The sequence below is a fragment of the Staurois parvus genome, unplaced genomic scaffold, assembly GCF_062004578.1.
Source record: "Staurois parvus isolate SC_StPar_1 unplaced genomic scaffold, SC_StPar_1.0 ptg000168l, whole genome shotgun sequence".
Lineage (NCBI taxonomy): Eukaryota > Metazoa > Chordata > Amphibia > Anura > Ranidae > Staurois > Staurois parvus.
Window position 1 is genome coordinate 2081109 of NW_028317964.1, and position 20504 is coordinate 2101612.

General features: G+C 46.6%; 1 long non-coding RNA gene across 1 annotated transcript in view; it reads right to left on the bottom strand.

Moving 5' to 3' along the window:
* Positions 1-20504, bottom strand: part of LOC149462778 (uncharacterized) — a 163345-nt gene that overhangs the window by 58636 nt on the left and 84205 nt on the right. The window contains exon 2 of the long non-coding RNA XR_016312590.1: positions 15479-15600. This is a non-coding gene — a long non-coding RNA (uncharacterized LOC149462778). The remainder of the gene's footprint in view (positions 1-15478; positions 15601-20504) is intronic.

Consider the following 20504-nt stretch of genomic DNA (forward strand, 5'->3'; position numbering starts at 1 on the left):
ATCCTGGTATAATTTTTTTCAGCTGGCGATCAGTTTTCATGGAAAAGCAATCCTAGTGGCTAATTAGCTGCAGGATTGCTTTTACAAGCGGCGGGAGAAGATGCCCCCACTGCCTTCCACTGCCTTCTCAGGCTTTCCCGTGCCATCAGGGGAAACTGAGAATGCAGCCGGTGTTTCTGCCAGCTAACCATAGATTTGACTGGAAACCGGAATGGTGCCAATCATCTCCATAGTCTAAGAAATCGGAAGCTTACCAGCATTTGATCAATTCAAGGGACACTTCCGTGGGAAAGCGACAGGGGCAGGGCCGCCATGGCTGAGGGACCGGCTGCAGAGGAGAGCGGAGTGGTTGGCGGATCCCCGGTGTGCGCTCGGAGTGCGTGAGGGGCGGGGCCCACTCTCAGTGTGCCGGGATCTGCAGAAAGGCCAGAAGGTGCCACGAAGGAGGAAGCAGAAGGGGACCAGGTCAGGGGGGCAGAGCCCGCCCGGTCCTTTGCAGCTGCCGCCAGAGATCGTGGGGGAGAAGGGACACAGGCACAGGAATGATCCTGACACCATCTGGAGGAGCCGCTGCTGGACAGGTAAGTGCTTGGAGGACTGGTGCTCCCTCGGTCCTGTCTCACTTTCCCCTGATACACTGCCCCCCACCTGTTCTACTTCCCTCCCCCGTCCCATTGCTCCCCATCCATCACACTGCCCCCACATGTCACCCTGCCCCACACCTTTTCCACTTCCCCCTTCTGTCCCCCACATTGTCCCACTACCACCCATCTGTCCCCACTACCACCCATCTGTCCCCACTGCCCCCCACCTGTCCCTCTGTGCTCCTCCTGTCCATCTGACCCTCTCCTGTCCCTCTGCGTTCCTCCTGTCCAGCTGCCCCAATCCTGTCCCATGCCTCCTGTCACGCTGCCCCTCACCTATCCCTCTGCGCTCCTCCTGTCCATCTGCCCCTCACCTGTCCCTCTGCACTCCTCCTGTCCCACTGCCCCCCACCTATCCCTCTGTGCTCCTCCTGTCCCTCTGTGCTCCTTCTCCTGTCCCACTGCCCCTCACCTGTTCCACTGCGCTCCTCCTGTCCAACTGCCCCTCACCTGTCCCACTGCGCTCCTCCTGTCCCACTGCCCCTCACCTGTCCCATTGGCCTCACCTGTCACACTGCGCTACACCTGTCCCGCTGTCCCGATCCTGTCCCATGCCCCCCCGTCACGCTGCCCCCCTATCTGTCCCTCTGCGTTCCTCCTGTCCACTGCGCTCCTCCTGTACCACTGCCCCTCACCTGTCCCACTGCGCTCCTCCTGTCCCACTGCCCCTCAACTGTCCCACTGCCCCCCACCTATCCTTCTGTGCTCCTTCTGTCCCACTGCCCCTCACCGGTCCCACTGCCCCTCACCTATCCTTCTGCGCTCCTCCTGTCTCTCTGTGCTCCTTCTCCTGTCCCACTGCCCCTCACCTGTCCCACTGCCCCTCACCTGTCCCACTGCCCCTCACCTGTCCCACTGCGCTCCTCCTGTCCCACTGCCCCTCACCTGTCCCACTGCCCCTCACCTGTCCCACTGCGCTCCTCCTGTCCCACTGCCCCGATCCTGTCCCATGCCCACTGTCACGCTGCCCCCCACCTGTCCCTCTGCACTCCTCCTGTCTCACTGCCCCACACCTATCCTTCTGCGCTTCTCTTGTCCCAATGTGCTTCTCCTGTCCCACTGCCCCGATCCTGTCCCATGTCCCCCTGTCACGCTGCCTCTATCTGTCCCTCTGCGCTCCTCCTGTCCAGCTGCCCCGATACTGTCCCATGCCCCCTGTCACGCTGCGCTCATCCTGTTCCACTGCCCCTCACCTATCCTTCTGCGTTCCTCCTGTCCCACTGCGCTTCTCCTGTCTTGCTGCCCCGATCCTGTCCCATGCCCCCCAGTCACGCTGCCCCCCATCCCCATCTGTCCCTCTGCGCTCCTCCTGTCCCACTGCCCATCACCTGTCCCACTGCGCTCCTCCTGTCCCACTGCCCCTCACCTTTCCCACTGCGCTCCTCCTGTCCCACTGCGCTCCTCCTGTCCCACTACGCTCCTCCTGTCCCAGTGCCCGTCACCTGTCCCACTGCCCCCCACCTATCCTTCTGCGCTCCTCCTGTCCCAGTGCCCCTCACCTGTCCCACTGCCCCCCACCTATCGTTCTGCGCTCCTCCTGTCCCACTGCCCCTCACCTGTCCCACTGCCCTCACCTATCCTTCTGCGCTCTTCCTCTCCCTCTGTGTTCCTTCTCCTGTCCCACTGCCCCTCACCTGTCCCATTGCCCCTCACCTGTCCCACTGCCCCTCACCTGTCCCACTGCGCTCCTCCTGTCCCACTGCCCCTCACCTGTCCCTTTGCGCTCCTCCTGTCCCGCTGCCCCAATCCTGTCCCATGCCCCCTGTCACGCTGCCCCTCACCTATCCTTCTGCGCTTCTCCTGTCCCACTGCGCTTCTCCTGTCCCGCTGCCCCGATCCTGTCCCATGCCCCCCCGTCATGCTGCCCCCTAACTGTCCCTCTGTGCTCCTCCTGTCCAGCTGCCCCAATACTGTCTCATGTCCCCTGTCACGCTGCCCCCCACCTGTCCCTCTGCGCTCATCCTGTCCCACTGCCCCTCACCTATCCTTCTGCGCTTCTCCTGTCCCACTGCGCTTCCCCTGTCTCACTGCCCCGATTCTGTCCTATGCCACCGTCACGCTGCCCCCTACCTGTCCCTCTGCGCTCCTCCTGTCCCACTGCCCCTCACTTGTCCCACTGCGCTCCTCCTGTCCCACTGCCCCTTACTTGTCCCAGGGGCGTATTTGCCACGAGGCAAACAAGGTATTTGCCTAGGGCGGCACTTTTCAGGGGGGCGGCACCGCGTTGTAAGTATAATTGGTGTCAGTGGGAGTAATAGTGCTCCATCATTAGTGTCAGTGTGGGAGGAATAGTGCCCTCTCATTGGTGTCACTGACACCAATGAGGGGGCACTTTTCCTCCCACTGACACCAATGATGGGGCACTATTCCACTGACACCAATGATGGGGCACTATGCCTCTGGGCCTCTCACTGACACCAATGATGGGGCACTATTCCTCCCACTGACACCAACTATGGGACACTATTCCTCCCACTGATACCAATGATGGGGCACTATTCCTCCCCCTGACACCAATGATGGGGCACTATTCCTCCCCCTGACACCAATGATGGGGCAGGATTCTCCCACCGACACCAATGATGGAGCACGATTCATCCCACTGACACCAATGATGGGGCACGATTCCTCCCACTGATACCAACGATGGGGCACTATTCCTCACACACTGACACTAATGATGGGGCACGGGGCACGATTTCCCATTAAACTGCACGGGGTGTGATCTTCCTTTGAAGTGCACGGGTCACGATTTATCACTGAAGTCTATGAGGTGAAATTTCCCATTGAAGTCTACAGGGCGTGATTTCCCTCTGAAGTCTACGAGGCGGGATTTCCCATTGAAGTCAATGCAAAGCAGTGTGTGAACCCAGGTGCCAGGAAGGAATTTCTAATCCTGGGCCTGGGATTTGTTGAGCCCTGTGCAAATGTAAATCTTATATCTCCAGGGCTTTTCTTTCTCAGAGAATAGGTGCAGGAACTCAAATCATCGAGCGGGTGTGGCCTAATTTTACAGTGGGAGATAAAGAGACATTGTTGCACCAATGATATCTGTATGCTATACTGCAGGGGTTTAAATTTCGAGTCCAGACCTACTAGCCGGTCACAAAACTTATTCCCCACCAGTTGCCCCACCCAACCATGCCCAGGTCCACCCCCAACCCCGCCCCGCCCCCAACCACACCCCCTTAAAGCTTATGAAATTACATTTTTCTTTAGAATAAATAGTCCGAAATATAAAACTGTACACAGTAATGTATATCCCCCCTCCCCTGTACTCCATTATAGTGATATGACATGTACACAGTATGTATATCCCCCCTCCCCTGTACTCCATTATAGTGATATGACATGTATACAGTATGTATATCCCCCCTCCCCTGTACTCCATTATAGTGATATGACATGTATACAGTATGTATATCCCCCCTCCCCTGTACTCCATTATAGTGATATGACATGTATACAGTAATGTGTATCCCAACTCCCCTGTACTCCATTATAGTGATATGACATGTATACAGTAATCATTACTGTATACATGTCATCACTATAATGGAGTACAGGGGAGCTGGGATATACATTACTGTATACATGTCATATCACTATAATGGAGTACAGGGGAGCTGGGATATACATACTGTATACATGTCATATCACCATAATTGAGTACAGGGGAGCTGGGATATACATACTGTATACATGTCATATTACTATAATGGAGTACAGGGGAGGGGGGATATACATTACTGTATACATGTCATATCACTATAATGGAGTACAGGGGAGGGGGGATATACATTACTGTATACATGTCATATCACTATAATGGAGTACAGGGGAGCTGGGGTATACATTACTGTATACATGTCATATCACTATAATGGAGTACAGGGGAGCTGGGGTATACATTACTGTATAAATGTCATATCACTATAATGGAGTACAGAGGAGCTGGGATATACATTACTGAGTAATGTATATCCTAGCTCCCCTGTACTCCATTATAGTGATAGGACATGTTGTATACAGTACTTACTGTCCCCCGAGTCCCCCGAGGCGGTGGAGAGGGTGTCTCCTCTCAGCGGAGGACAGCGGACCTCTCCTGCACTTGTCCCCTCGGCAGCGGTGCCGCAGAAGCCGGAAACCGGAAGTTGTAAACCGGAACTTGGCTTCACAATGAGGCTTGGAGCACAGGTGCAGTCGCTCCAAGCTTCATCTGTGCTCGCCACAGAGGAATTGCTCCTCACATTTGGCGAGCGGCTTTTTCAAGCCCTGCTATACTGTATGTATGCTGTCCCTGCCTACCAAGTAAAAATCTTCCCCAGTGAAAACTTTACAAATTTTATTCCCTAAAAAAGCAAAACCCATCACTCACCTATGCACCTCCTATCCACTGCCCACCTCTCCCCCATGTCCAAAGCTCTCCTCTGTACCACTCTTCAAAGCTCACACCTGTCCACAGCTCACCCCTGTATCCCTCTCCAAATCTCACCTCTATATCTTTGTCCACAGCTCACCTCTATATCTTTGGCCAAAGCTCAGCCCTGTATCCCTCTCCAAAGCTCACCTCTATATCTCTGTCCAAAGCTCACCCCTGTACCCCAGCCCACAGCTCACTTCTGTACCCTTCTCCAAAGCTTACCTCTGTACCCCTGCCCACAGCTCACCCCTGTACCATGACCACAGTTCACTTCTGTACCCTACCCACAGCTCATCTCTGTACCCCTGTCTATGGCTCACCCCTGTACCCCTGTCCACCTCTCACCCCAGTACCCTGCCCATAGTTCACCTCTGTAACCTGCCCTCAGCTCACCTCAGTACCCCTGTCCAGCTCTCACCCTAGTACCCTGCCCGCAGCTCACCCCAATACTCTGGCTGCAGCTCACCTCTGTACTCCTCTCCAAAGCTCACCTCTGTAACCCTACCACAGCTCACCCCTGTACCCTACCCAGAGTTGACCTCTGTACCCCTTTCCATCATTCACCCCTGTACCCTGCTCGCTGCTCACATCTATACCCCTGTCCACTGCTCACCCCTGTACCCTGCTTGCAGCTCACATCTTTACCCCTGTCCACCGCTCACCCCTGTACCCTGCCCGCAGCTCACCCCAGTACCCCTGTCCACCTCTAACCCCAGTACCCTTCCCGCAGCTCACCCCAATACCCTGGCTGCAGCTCACCTCTGTACTCCTCTCCAAAGCTCACCTCTGTACCCCTGCCACAGCTCACCCCTGTACCCTACCAACAGTTCACCTCTGTACCCTGCTTGCAGCTCACATCTTTACCCCTGTCCACCGCTCACCTTTGTACCCTGCCCGCAGATCACTCCTGTACCCTACTCGCAGCTCAACCCAGTACCTTGCCCAAAGTTTACACCCTGTACTCCTCTCCAAAGCTAATTTCTGCACCCTCCAGCAACAGAATAATTTACTTTTATGCTAAAATAAGTATTAAAGTTAAACTTTCACCAGTCTTATCTCTGCCCTCCACTCTTTTCTCATCAATTCTTACTTCTGCACCCCCCCCCCCCCACCTAATCTGCCCACACATTAAAAGGAAGGGAGAGCCAGAATAGAATTGCCAGGCTTAGTAGCTGATAAGCTGGAGGGTGGTAGGACGGGATGGCTTACTAGCTGATGAGCGGAAGGGAGGGCACTGCACCATCCCCATTCAGAGGCGCAGAGATAAAGAGGCTAGTTAGAGCTGAAGCTGCAAGTGCTTAAGCCACTGGAATGAATGATTTGAGTGCCGTGCATTCTTTCTGCACTGTGTGCAAGGGCAGGGAGAGCTGTAGAGAGCCGCCTGCTAGTTTAGCTCAACTGTGCTGTCACAGGGGAGCCAGGCAGTAGATAGTGGTGAGCATAGGGCTAGTGTTGGAAGTAGCGGAATGCTATTCCGCCATGTTCCAGCTGAAAAAAAGCCCTGAATATCTCACTTTACTAGTTTTTTCCCGGGCCAGGAACACCAGGACCTGGAAATTACATTTTACATGCCACTTCTTGGTCATTAACAGAAATGGAAGATCCGTTTACTGATCTTCCTCCCATCTACCCAGCGGCACACAGCATGCTGGTTCTGGGTTCGCCGATGGGCGTAGAACCTGGAAATCCAGTGAAAGGAGGTGCTAAGATTGCTGGTGGGGGGATATCAAAAGAAAAGATTTATAGCCACCTTTTAGGAATAGTTCACCTTTCCACCAAATCTGTCAATGCATATGTTCACCTTTCACAAAAAATAAATAATATATATGCATATATTTTTTAATACGTTTCTATGGCTTTCATTTTTTTTACTCTTTTTCTATTTAACAAAAAAAAAGGATCGTGATTGGCCGGCTCTAAGGGGAGGAAGAGGCCGGATTTTTTTTTAAGCATCTTGCAAAAAAGAGAAAGGAGCGTGATTGGTCGGCTATGAGGGAAGGAGGAGGCCAGATATTTTTTTTTTTTTAAGCAATTTAAGAATTAACAATTATTTCTGGTATGCAGGAGATTTTTGTCCAGAAAAAAAGCGTGGCAATGGGCGCAAAATTTGCACCTAGCCTAGCAAATATTTTCATGGCGAGATGGGAACATGAAGTAATTTTTGGGAAGGTATGAAAAGGGTTAAGAACATGGAAGAGATTTATAGATGATATCCTGGTGATATGGAGCCACTACAGGTTTTTTTTTAAAACACATAGAAAATAATCCACACGGCCTGGGTTTTTCCCAGACTATAAATGTTGAATCAGTAAATTTTCTAGATTTATGTATTTTTAAAGATAATCAGAGATTATATACAAAAACATACTTTAAGGAGACAGATAGGAATGAATACATTCCTACCTCCAGTTGTCACCATCCACAATGGATTCAGGGGATACCGAAGGGGCAGTTTAGTCGCATAAGGAGAAATTGTTCGAGGGTTACGGAATATATTGATCAATCTGAACTGATTAAACAAAGGTTTGTGCAAAAAGGGTATGATCCAGGTAGATTGGAAAAACTGAGATTTGAAATCAGTAAAGAATACATGGGAAACAGAAAGATAAAAACACTAAAAGAAATGAGACCTAAAAAAGAAGATAAGAAGCTGGAATTTGCTTTTATTTCCAACTTCAGTTGCCAGTATGGAGATGGAGGGGATTATGTGTAAGTATTGGCCTATATTAAAAAGGGATAACATTTTGGGCCTATTGTTACTGTCAGGGATCGTCCCCTTGCCGACGCACATCTATGCGCTGGAGCCGGATTCCTGTCAGCCATGGCGGTGCGCGTTCACATGCGCAGGAGCGTGCGGTTAGGCGCATGTGCACCGGCGTGCACGTCATCGCAAGGCGGTTTATTTAAATAACCAACACACTTTAGCCTATGCCTTTTGGTCTACAACGTCCTGTACTCCATAACCTGATTCTGTTGCTGTATCTGATCTGACCCTAACTAAGAAAGAACTCCGCTTGCACCAACCCAGCTTATCCCTGACTATCCGCTTGCCTGCTCCCTCGTACCTGATCTGCCTGGTCGTACCTGGCCTGTATACTGGTTACCGCCATACCTACCTGCTGCTGCACCTACGTTCCTGCATCCGCACCTGGCCTGTATCCTGGTTACCACCATACCTACCTGCTCCTGCACCTACGTTCCTGCATCCGCACCTGGCCTGTATCCTGGTTGCTGTCATACCTACCTGCTGCTGCACCAACATTCCTACATCTGCACCTGGCCTGTATCCTGGTTGCCGCCATACCTACCTGCTGCTGCACCTACGTTCCTGCAACCGCACCTGGCCTGCTCCCGGGTCATCACCTGCCTACAGTCATCTCAAGACCCACCAGGCACTCGAACCGCTCCTGGCTCGGTGCCCTCTGTCCCCACTATCAGGGGCTCCGAGCGGGCGTAGTGAGAGGATGCCCTCCTCTCCACGTCAGGCTCCCCAACCAGGTACGTAACAGTACCAGAAGGCCATGTCGGAGCCTGAGAGAAGGGCCTCTCCTCTAGAAGAAATCTGTCAGCACATTGCGGCACTGACACAAGCCGTCAAGGGCCTGCAAGAGGGATATAACCGATTTGAAAATCGTTTTCAGACCCTATCTGTACCAGCACTTTCTGCAAGCGCCACAGCGACATCTGCTCCAACTGTCGCTTCGGGAGCTATGATGAACCCTGCAGTGATGCTGCTGCCCCCGGAGCCAAGGGTCCCCACACCTGAAAGGTTTTCTGGTGATCGCAACAAATTCAGGGCATTACGCAACGCATGTGAACTGTATTTTGCATTACAACCTCGCACCTTTTCATTAGAGGCAACCAAGGTGGTGTTCGTGATATCACTCCTCCAGGGAGAACCACAAGCATGGGCTCACCATCTGCTGGAAAAGGAAGACGTCAAGTTAGTTTCCTTAAATTGCTTCTTCGAGGCTATGGCTCAGCTCTATGACGATCCCCAGCAATCTGCATGAGCAGAAGCAGCTCTCCATTCCCTTTAGCAGGGCAGCTGAGGACTATGTGACGGAGTTTAGGCACTGGAGCTCCGATACCAATTGGAACGATGCTGCCCTACGCTATCAGTTCCGTTTAGGAAAAAACACTGCTTTAATAGTGATTTTTATTCTAGGGTCTCATATTCTATCATGTTTAGGGTATTTTTTTAGAAAATAATAAAGATATATATCTTCTATAGCTCTTGTCAGGTGATTCATTTAGTTATTTAAGCCTAATTATACACTCAACAGCCACTTTATTAGGTAAACCTGTTCAATTGCTTGGTAACACAAATTGCTAATCAGCCAATCACATGGCAGCAACTCAATACATTTAGGCATCTAGACATGGTCAAGACGACTTGCTGTAGTTCAAACCGAGCATCAGAATGGAGTAGAAAATAGATTTAAGTGACTTGAACATGGCATGGTTGTTGGTGCCAGATGGGCTGGTCTGAGTATTTCAGAAACTGCTGACATACTGGGATTTTCAGGCACAACAATCTCTAGGATTTACAGAGAATGGTCGGAAAAAATGAAAATATCTAGTAAGCGGCAGTTTGTGTGAGCGAAAATACCTTGATGATGTCAGAGGAGTATGGGCAGACTGGTTGCTGCGACATTCAAATGGTAGGGTTAGAATTTGGCGTAAAAAACATGAAAGCATGAATCCATCCTGCCTTGTATCTATGGTTCAGGCGGGTGGTGGTGGTATAATACACACACATATCAATTCAGGGAAGTCAAACCTCTTGCTCTGTATGTTGAATTTATTCCAGGTAACAACTGCACAACAATGGTTGAGCTTACCTGCACCTGGTGAAGAGTGGGGACACTTGAAACGGTTGTGCAACTGTTAAACCTGAAATTAATTAAACATATTGACTGAGGCATTTTGGAATGCAACGACTTTCCTGGATTGATAGGTCTATGTGACAGTTTGGAGCCTGTCAGTTACCGGCTATATTTATATATACTGTATCTCTAATCTTACAAATGTATCGGGCTACATTGGATCCAGTCAAGCTCAGTATATGTATCTCCAAGGGCCAATTATACATGACAGAAGCAGAGCACACTGGAGAGTGCAGATAAAACCACTTTAATAAAGAAAACATTTACATTGTACCTGCATACAAGTGAGCTGATCAGTGCCTATCACCACAATCAGCTCATCCAAAGGTGTACCATATTCCAGATGTAAATTTAGTTTCATTGAGAAGTTGACTATGGAGACCTTTCCCCAATTGTTTGGGATTTTTACAGCCAGAAGTACTCAAATATGTAAAACAACAACAATTGTTTGTAGTTTCACAATAAATAAAACAATACTTATAAAATGCAGTCATGGCCAAAAATACCAGCACCCCCCCTACATTTCTGTCAGACAATGCACCACTTTGGCCCAGAAAATTGTTGCAATTATAAATGTTTAGGCATTCTCATGTTTATTTCTTTTGTTTGTATTGATATAAGACAAAAAAATGGAGGAACAAAAAGCCAAATCTGACATATTCCATGCAAAATGCCAAAAATGGACTGGATAAAATTATTTCGACCCACCAATTATAGTACATAAGGAAAACTTGAAATGTACAATTTGTCATGCAAGACCCCAAGAGTTTCAGAGTCATAATGCTCCTTCTTCAGGGATATTTCTGCATGAAGGATAGTGTAATCCAGGGGCGGACTGACCATTTGGAAACTCGGGCACTGCCCGAGGGCCCGGGGTCCGTAGGGGGCCCCATGAGATGCCCCTGGTACCTTTTTCATAGGCTTTTTTGAGTTTGGGCAAGGACACAGGGGCCCCATGATCCCCTATTGCCCATGGGCCCCATGAGTTTTCAGTCCGGCCCTGGTGTAATCTATGGAACTGAAATTGCAATTTTGTGAATACATACACTATCAATATACAGATATATGTAAGTATGCAATACTCACACTAGAGTGAATATAAGGTTGAAACATCAGCCGTAGCGTAACAACAAACCACATGGCCACCACTTCCCCACTTGTGTCCCCTTAGGGTCCCAGCTACCTGTGGCTCATCAAACAGTCACTGTGGCCGTGTAAGTGATAGGTACATAAGGGAGGCTGCATTAATGTCAGTCAATACAATCAAAAAAAGATGTAAAAAGGAAGTAACTGCCAAACACCCACCAATTGCTCTTTATGATAGATGTCTGCACAGATAAGGGCCAAAAGCATCCATCTAAGATGATAGTTAGTATTGGATGTTGGAACAGAAGACAATTTTCTACAAGAGAAACAAAATGTATATATATATGTATATATATCAAAAGATTCCTTTAGAAGTATATTAAAGTAGAGACATATATTTCAGTCGGGGGTATTACACAGAGGCTCCCAAGTCACAAAAACAAACATATCCATCAAGTCAATATACTCACCAAAATGTAATCGATCTTATTTGTGTTGGTGTTTTGAGTGCCTCTGTTTAATGCCCCCCACTGAAATATATGCATCTACTTTAACCTCCCTGGCGGTATGATTATTTCAGATTTTTGGTGCTGAAAGCGGTACCATTTTTTTGCATGGAAATATGTATTTTTTTTATTGTAGGCTGTAATTTTTAGGAAAAACTCACTGAAATCTGTCCAAACAAGAGTCTAGTAAACATCCCGGGTATGATAAAATTTGAAACACAAAATCATAAATTATAATTTAATAAATAATCATAAAAATAATATAAAAATAATAAAAAATTTAATTCAATAATATAATCAAACCAAAAACACTGAAATGTGAAATAGAGCGCCAAGTTCGCACATTGCTGAGCTCAGTCGCAAAATCGTTTTCAGTGTCTGATGACGAATTTCCCCACAAATCATTATCACTCAATTCTGAAAGTGGTTCTGATTTACTATCGCTGTTCTCTAGCTGATCTAAACCGCTTTTGACCTAAAGGGACACTTTTTGGACGCCATGGACATTTCTCAGTTTCCAGGCAGAAAGAATAGACAAAATGCAGGCAGGGCACAGGACAAAGCACTAGGGACAATATGTATGTGAAATAGGTTGAAACAGCAATGTTTTACTGTGTAAAATGTAAAAAAAAAAAAATGACATTTTTTAAAATTTTTAAATTTCCCGCCGGCGGCGGCGGCGGCGCCCGTACGTCCCGACGTCACAGGGACAGGACACAGAAGCCGGATGCCGGCATCGGCCGGAGGAGATGGCCGGGGACGCTGCAGGGGACACATCGTGGGAGCGCAGGGTAAGGTAAGTGAAGAACACTTGCCGGAGCAGTGCCGCAGGGTAAGCCCGAGTGTAGCTCGGGGTTACCGCTTTTGGTACTGAAATGTTACCCCGAGCTACACTCGGGAATACCGCCAGGGAGGTTAATAGACTTTCAAAAGAGAAAAAAAAAATATATATATATATCTATCTTGTAGAGAATTCTCTTCTGTTCCACCATCCCAATACTATTTATCATCTTATATGGCTGCTTTTGCACTTATCTGTGCATACATCTATCATAAACGGCAGTCGGTGGGTGTTTCGCAGTTATATGATATTAATGCAACCTTCCTTACGTACCTGTCACTTAGACGGCCCCAGTGACTGTTTTTAACTCTTCACTCACTATAGTGTGAGTATTGCATTCTTATGTGGATACATTGATTTTAATGCATCGTATATATACTGTATATTGATATTCTATATATTATAAAATTGCAATTTCAGTTTCATAGATTACATCACTCTTTATGCAGAAATACCCTGAAGAAGGAGTTTTATGACTCTGAAACACTCAGGATCTTGTATGACAGATTCTACATTTCAAGTTTTCCCTATGTACTATAATTGATGGTGTATTTGTATCTATATGAAATAACAACAGCAGAGAGACATATTTTATAAGTTTAGTTTTATTTATTGTGAAACGACTAAAAATGGTTGTATTTTTTACATATTTGAGTATTTGCTCTGGTCACAGTGTGTTAAAAATCGTAATAAAATCAATAAGAAACAAAAAGATGAAAATTGAGCTAATGAAAAACAATTTTTTTTTTTACTGTCACCAGTTTTCCTGATCACCACCACACCAGTTATATGATGATGCTGTACTGTCCTGATTCTTCATTTTTAAAAATATCAGGACAAAAAAATTACAACTTCAAAAAACTCGCCATGCCTCTTACTAAATACCTTGAACTGTCTACTTTCCAAAAAGGGGTCATTTGGGGGATATTTGTACTATCCTGGCATGTTAGGGCCTTAAGAATGAGGCAGGCTATTAGTACATCAAGAATTATTGATTTTCAGATACAGTGCCTTAAAAAAGTATTCATACCCCTTGAAATTGTCCACATTTTGTCATGTTACAACCAAAAACGTAAATGTATTTTATCAGGGTTTTATGTGATAGACCAACACAAAGTGGCACATAATTGTGAAGTGGAAGGAAAATGAGAAATGGTTTTCAAATTTTTTTACAAATAAATATGCGAAAAGTGTGGCGTGCATTTGTATTTAGCCCCCCCGGAGTCAATACTTTGTAGAACCACCTTTCGCTGCAATTACAGCTGCTAGTCTTTTTGGGGATGTCTCTACCAGGTTTGCATATCTAGAGAGTGAAATTTTTGCCCATTCTTCTGTGCAAAATAGCTCAAACTCTGTCAGATTGTATGGAGAGTGTCTGTAAACATCAATTTTCAAGTCTTTCCACAGATTCTCAATTGGATTTAGGTCTGGACTTTGACCGGGCCATTCTAACACATGAATATGCTTTGGTCTAAACCATTCTATTGTAGCTCTGACTGTATGTTTAGAGTCGTTGTCCTGCTGGTAGGTGACCCTGCACCCCAGACTCAAGTCTTTTGAAGACTCTAACCGGTTTTCTTTTAAGATTGCCCTGTATTTGGCTCCATCCATCTTCCCTTCAACTCTGACCAGCTTCCCTGTTTTTGCTGAAGAAAAGCATCCCCACAACATGATGCTGCCACCACCATGTTTCACGGTGGGGATGGTGTGTTCAGGGTGATGTGATGTGCAATGGTAGTTTTCTACCACACATAGCATTTTGCTTTTAGGCCAAAAAGTTCAATTTTGATCTCATCTGACCAGAGCAATTTCTTTGACGTGTTTGCAAACTGGACTTCTTATGGCTTTCTTTCAACAATGGCTTTCTCACACCTGTGCTGTGGATCTCTGCAGCTCCTCCAGAGTTACCATGGTCCTCTTGGTTGCTTTTCTGATTAATGCTCTCCTTGCCCGGCCTGTCGGTTTACGTGGACGGCCATGTCTCGGTAGGTTTGCAGTTGTTCCATACTCTCCATTTTCAGATGATGGATTGAACAGTGCTCCATGAGATGTTCAAAGCTTGGGATGCTTTTTTATAACCTAACCCTGCATTACACCTCTCCACAACTTTATCCCTGACCTGTCTGGTGTGTTCCTTAGACTTCATGATGCTGTTTGTTCACTAATGTTCTCTAACAAACCTCTGAGGGCTTCACAAAACAGCTGTATTTATACTGAGGTTAAATTACACATAGATGGACTGATTAGATGATTTCTGAAGGTGGTTAGTTCCACTAGATCTTACTTAGGGGTATCAGAGTAAAGGGTCTGAATACTAATGCACACCACACTTTTTAGATATTTATTTGTAAAAAATTTTGAAAACCATTTATCATTCCTTCCACTTCACAATTATTTGCCACTTTGTGTTGGTCTATCACATAAAATCCCAATAAAATACATTTATGTTTTTGGTTGTAACATGACAAAATGTGGACAATTTCAAGGGGTATGAATACTTTTTCAAGCACTGTATATACGATAGTTTGCGGTTTCTATAACGTTCCTACAGAGTAAATAATAAACACTGATTCAAGTTATTTTCAACAAAGAAATGTAGCAGAATACATTTTGGCCTAAATTTATGACAAAATTTGATCTTTTAAAAATTTTTACTGGACATGTTTAATAGAAAAAGTCAAAAATATAGTTTTTTTTTCAAAATTGTCGATCAAAAATGCACAGGCGATCAAATACCACTGAAAGAAAGCTCAATTTGTGGGGAACAAAAGGACGTACATTTCATTTGGGTGCAGCATTGTGTGACTGCAATTGTCAGTTAAAGTAACGCAGCGCCGCAATACAAAAAATTGCCTGGTCAGGAGGGGGGGGGGGGGGAATCCTCAGGAGGGCAAGTGGTTAAAGTCAAGATCTTTCCTGAACCTGGACCACCTGAGTGATGTCAGCTGACAGGGGGTTTCAGAAAATGGGTCATAGGAGTGCTGAACGAACTGCACTACTGTGATTCCCAGGAGAAGTAGAGCCAAAACAAGCTTTGGCTTTACTCCTCCTTTAATGAACCCTTAAAAAGAAAAAAATATGGCACTTACCTCAGTGACAATGTAGACCAAATAAGGGAGAGCTTTGTTCATTTTGGCGTTCTGTCTCTTTCCATTTTCTCCTTCACTGATTGTACCTCAAGTGCGACTCACAAATCCTTTCTTTTCATCATCTGAAATGCAATCAAATAATTCATTACTTGGATAACTCAGTAAAATATGTCATCTGTACAACAGAAGACCCCATTTCTGTGTGGAAGAGGGATAAAAATTAAATTAAATCTGCAGCCTATTGGTTCCTTTCCCCTGCATTAGTGGCCAAAGTAGTGAAAGTTACCCCCCTGCATTGGGGATCACCTACCTGATTACAAGGCTTTATTTACATAGTTAGTCTGGCTGAAAAAAGACAAAAGTCCATCCAGTTAACCATTAAAAAAAAAAAAATAAAATCCTATACCCACAGTTGATCCAGAGGAAAGCAAAAAACCCAGCAAAGCATGATCACATTTTGCTCCTGCAGGGAAAAAAATTATTTCCTGATCCCCCGAGAGGCAATCGGATATTCCCTGGATCAACTTTACCTATAACTGTTAGTATCCAGTTATATTCATCCAGTTATATTCTGTGTATCTAAGAAAGAATCCAGGCTTTTTTTTAAAGAAATCCACCGAGCTGGCCAGAACCAACTCCTGAGGGAGTCTATTCCACATTTTCACAGCTCTCACTGTGAAGAAACCTTTCCGTGTTTGGAGATTACATTTCTTTTCCTCCAGACGTAAAGAGTTCCTCCTGGTCCTCTGTGATGACCTCAGGGTGAATAACTCTACACCTAGTTCACTATATGAACCACTGATGTATTTATACATGTTGATCATATCCCCCCTTAATCTCCTCTTCTCAAGAGAGAATAAATTCAGTTCCTCTAATCTTTCCTCATAGCTGAACTCCTCCATGCCTCTTATCAGTTTGGTTGCCCTTCTCTGTAATTTCTCCAGTTCCCCAGTTCCCCAATGTTCTTTTTGTGAATTGGTGCCCAAAATTGAACTGCATATTCCAGATGAGGTCTTACTAATGATGTGTACCGGGGTAATATGATATCTCTCTCTCTGGAGCCTATACCTCTCTTAATACAAGAGAGGATTTGGTCGCTTTAGAAACCGCAGCTTGGCATTGCATGCCATTATTAAGCTTGTGATCTACCAGAACTCCCAGAACCTTCTCCACCATTGATTCCCCCAGTTGTACCACCCCCTAGTATGTATGATGCATGCATATTCTTAGTCTCCAAGTGCTAACCTTACATTTATCAACATTAAACCTCATTTGCCACATAGTTGCTCAATTAAACAGTGCATTGAGGTCAGCTTGTAAGTTGGAGACATCCTGTAAGGACATTGTTCCTCTGCACAGCTTGGTGTCATCTGCAAAGACTGAAATGGTATTTTTAATCCCAGACCCTATATTGTTTATAATTATATTAAAAAGTAAGGGTCCCAACACTGAACCTTGGGGTACACCACTAACAAAGCTAGACCATTCAGAGTATCTCTCCCTCTCTACTGGCGCATTCCCCTCCCCCCTAAAGCACGCGCACATCACCCCCATACTCAAAAAACCCTCCCTGGACCCCACTGACCTGAACAACCTTAGACCCATCTCCCTGCTGCCATTCACATCCAAGCTCCTTGAGCGCTTAGTCTACAATTGCCTAAGCGCCCACCTCACTGACAACAACCCCCTCGATCCACTATAGTCTGGCTTCTGTCCCCTACACTCCACCGAAACCGCCCTACTCAGAATCACTCCACTTCCCCATACTGAACCTTTCCAAAACTGAGCTCCTAATTTTCCCCCCAGCCCGCGCCCCCCCCCCCCACCCTCTCCATCACGACCAACAACACCACCATCAGTCCCACCCCACAAGCCAAAGTCCTAGGTGTCACTCTAGATTCAAACCTGTCCTTCCAACCCCATGTCCAATCATTAGCAAGCTCATGCAGGCTCCACCTCCTCAACATCTCCAAAATACGTACGTTCCTAACCCCAGACACTACTAAACAACTCGTTCACTCCCTTATTATCTCACGTCTGGACTACTGCAACTCCCTCCTCACCGGCCTACCTCATCACAGACTATCCCTGCTTCAGTCTATCCTGAACTCAGCGGCCAGACTCATCCACCTTACCAACCGCTCCTCTTCTGCCACCCCCCTCTGTCATTCCCTCCATTGGCTCCTGATTGCCCAACGCATCAAATTCAAACTACTAACACTGACATACAAAGCCATTCACAACGCTGCCCCAAACTACCTCACCGAATTGATACCCAAATACCACCCAACCCGTAATCTTCGCTCCTCACAAGACCTCCTACTTTCTAGCTCCCTGGTCTCCACCTCCCACGCCCGACTGCAGGACTTCCCCCATCCTCTGGAACTCACTACCCCAATCCATCAGACTGTCACCTTCCCTCCTCACCTTTAGGCGCACCCTGAAAACCCATCTCTTCAGGGAAGCTTACCCCACCCTCACCTAACAGCCGATCTCCTCCACTCCTCCCACCACTCCATCCCCCACAGCCACTTCTTCCTGTGCCACTATCCCCTGCCTCCTACATTGCAAGCTCGAAAGAGCAGGGCCCTCAAACCCCTTGTGTATTGTTTGTTGCTGTATTGTCTCATATTCTGTCCCCCACTATAATGTACAGCGCTGAGCAAACCTTTTTGGCACTATATAAATACTGTATAATAATAATAATAATAATAATAATTAACCGCTACTCTCTGAATACGATCTTTTAGCCAGTTTTCTATCCATTTAGATACAGATTTTTCCAAGCCTGTAGACTTTACACATTAGCCATATTATTATTATATTATTATACAGGATTTATATAGCGCCAAACAGTTTGCTCAGCGCTTTACAATATAACGGGAGACAATACAGTAACAATACAGTTCAATACAAGAGCGATTTGAAGGCCCTGCTCTTTGGAGCTTACAATCTAGGAGGGAGGGGCTGGTGGTACAAAAGGTAGTAACTGTGGGGGATGGACTGGTTGGAAGAGTAGAAGATTCCAGTATTAGCTGAGGGCAGGATAGGCTTCCCTGAAGAGATAGGTTTTCAGAGCTCGCCTAAAAGTGAGTGGAGTAGGCGATAGTCTGATAAATTGGGGTAGAGAGTTCCAGAGGATGGGGAAAGCTCTGGAGACGAGCATGGGAGGAGGAGACAAGGGAGCTAGAGAGTAGGAGGTCTTGTGAGGAGTGGAGAGCACAGTTTGGGTGATATTTAGAGACAAGATTGGTGATGTAATTTGGGGCAGAGTTATAAATGGCTTTATACGTTATTGTTAGTGCTTTGAATTTTATTCGTTGGGCAATGGGAAGCCAGTGGAGGGATTGGCAGAGAAGGATGGCAGATACAGAACGGTTAGAAAGGTGGATGAGTCTGGCAGCAACATTCATGATAGACTGAAGAGGGGATAGCCTGCGATGAGGTAGGCCAATGAGGAGGGAGTTACAATAGTCAAGGCGAGATATAACAAGGGAGTGAATAAGTTGCTTAGTGGTTTCTGAGGAATGGTCGTATCTTGGAGATGTTGCGGAGGTGAAGTCTACAAGATTTGGACAGCGATTGGATTTGGGGCTGAAAGGACAGATGGGAGTCTAAGATTACACCTAGTACCCTGGCATGAGGGGAGGAACTGATGACTGTGTTATTGATCTTGATGGAGAAGTCAGGGGAGGGGGCACGGGCTGGGGGGAATACTAAGAGCTCAGTTTTGGAAAGATTGAGTTTGAGGAAGTGGAGCCACATCCATGCCAATATGTCACTTAGTAGGTTAGTAATGCGAGAGGAGACTGAAGGGGTGAGGTGAGGAGTAGAAAGATAGATTTGTGTGTCATCAGCATAGAGATGGTACTTAAAGTCATGGGAGTTTATCAAGTGACCAAGGGAGGAGGTGTAGATGGAGAAGAGAAGGGGTCCAAGGACAGAACCTTGAGGGACCCCTACAAAAAGAGGGAGTGAAGAGGAGGAGGCAGCGTTATAGGTAACACTGAAGGAGCGCTGCGATAGGTAGGAGAACCAGGAGAGAGCAGAGTCTCTGAGGCCAAGAGAGTGGAGTTTTTTGAGGAGGAGGGGATGGTCAACCGTATCAAAAGCCACAAAGACGTCAAGTAGAAAGAGTACGGAGTAGTGGCCATTGGTTTTAGCAGTTAGTAGATCATTAGTGAGTTTTAGTAGGGCAGTTTCAGTGGAGTGTAGAGAGCGAAAGCCAGACTGTAAAGGGTCAAGAAAGTTGTTGTCGGTGAGGTGGGAGCTCAAGTGATTGTAGACTAAGCGTTCTAGGGGTTTAGAGGTAAATGTCAGCAGGTAGATGGGTCTTAAGTTGTTCAGGTTGGTGGGGTCCAGGAAGGGCTTTTTAAGTATGGGAGTGACGTTTGCATGCTTTAGAGGGTAGGGGAAGGCACCAGTAGAGAGGGAAAGATTGAAGATGTGAGTGAGGTAGCATAGGATGGAAGAAGAGGGTGACTGTAGTAGTTGTGAGGGACAGGATCCAAGGGGCAGGTAGTGAGACGGGCTTCTGAGAAAACCTTAGTGACCTTTTCGGTAGTAGCGAGGTCAAAAGAGGAAAGTGCTGAGGGAGGTTTAGTATAAGGTATGCTAAGTGGGATGGATGTCTGTGCAGTGGCGATGCCCCTACGAATTGCGTCAATCTTGTTTTTGAAATGATTTGCAATCTCGTGAGCAGTGAGAGAGGTACTGGGTGGAGGTGGAGAAAGTAGAGAGGTAAAAGTAGAGAAGAGACAATGAGGACTGGATGAGAAGGTATTAATAAGAGTGACAAAGTAGGCTTGTTTGGCAGCATGAAGGAGGAATTGTATGTTAAGAAAGCAGATTTATATCGGGTGAATGCTTGGTGGGATTTGGTTTTAGACCACAATCGCTCTAGCGCATGACTATGTCGTTTAAGATTTCTGGTGTGGTCAGTCTGCCAAGGTTGTAATGGTCGGGGCCTGATGCTTTGTGTTGTTAGAGGAGCAACCGAGTCTAATGCGGATGAAAGCGAACTGTT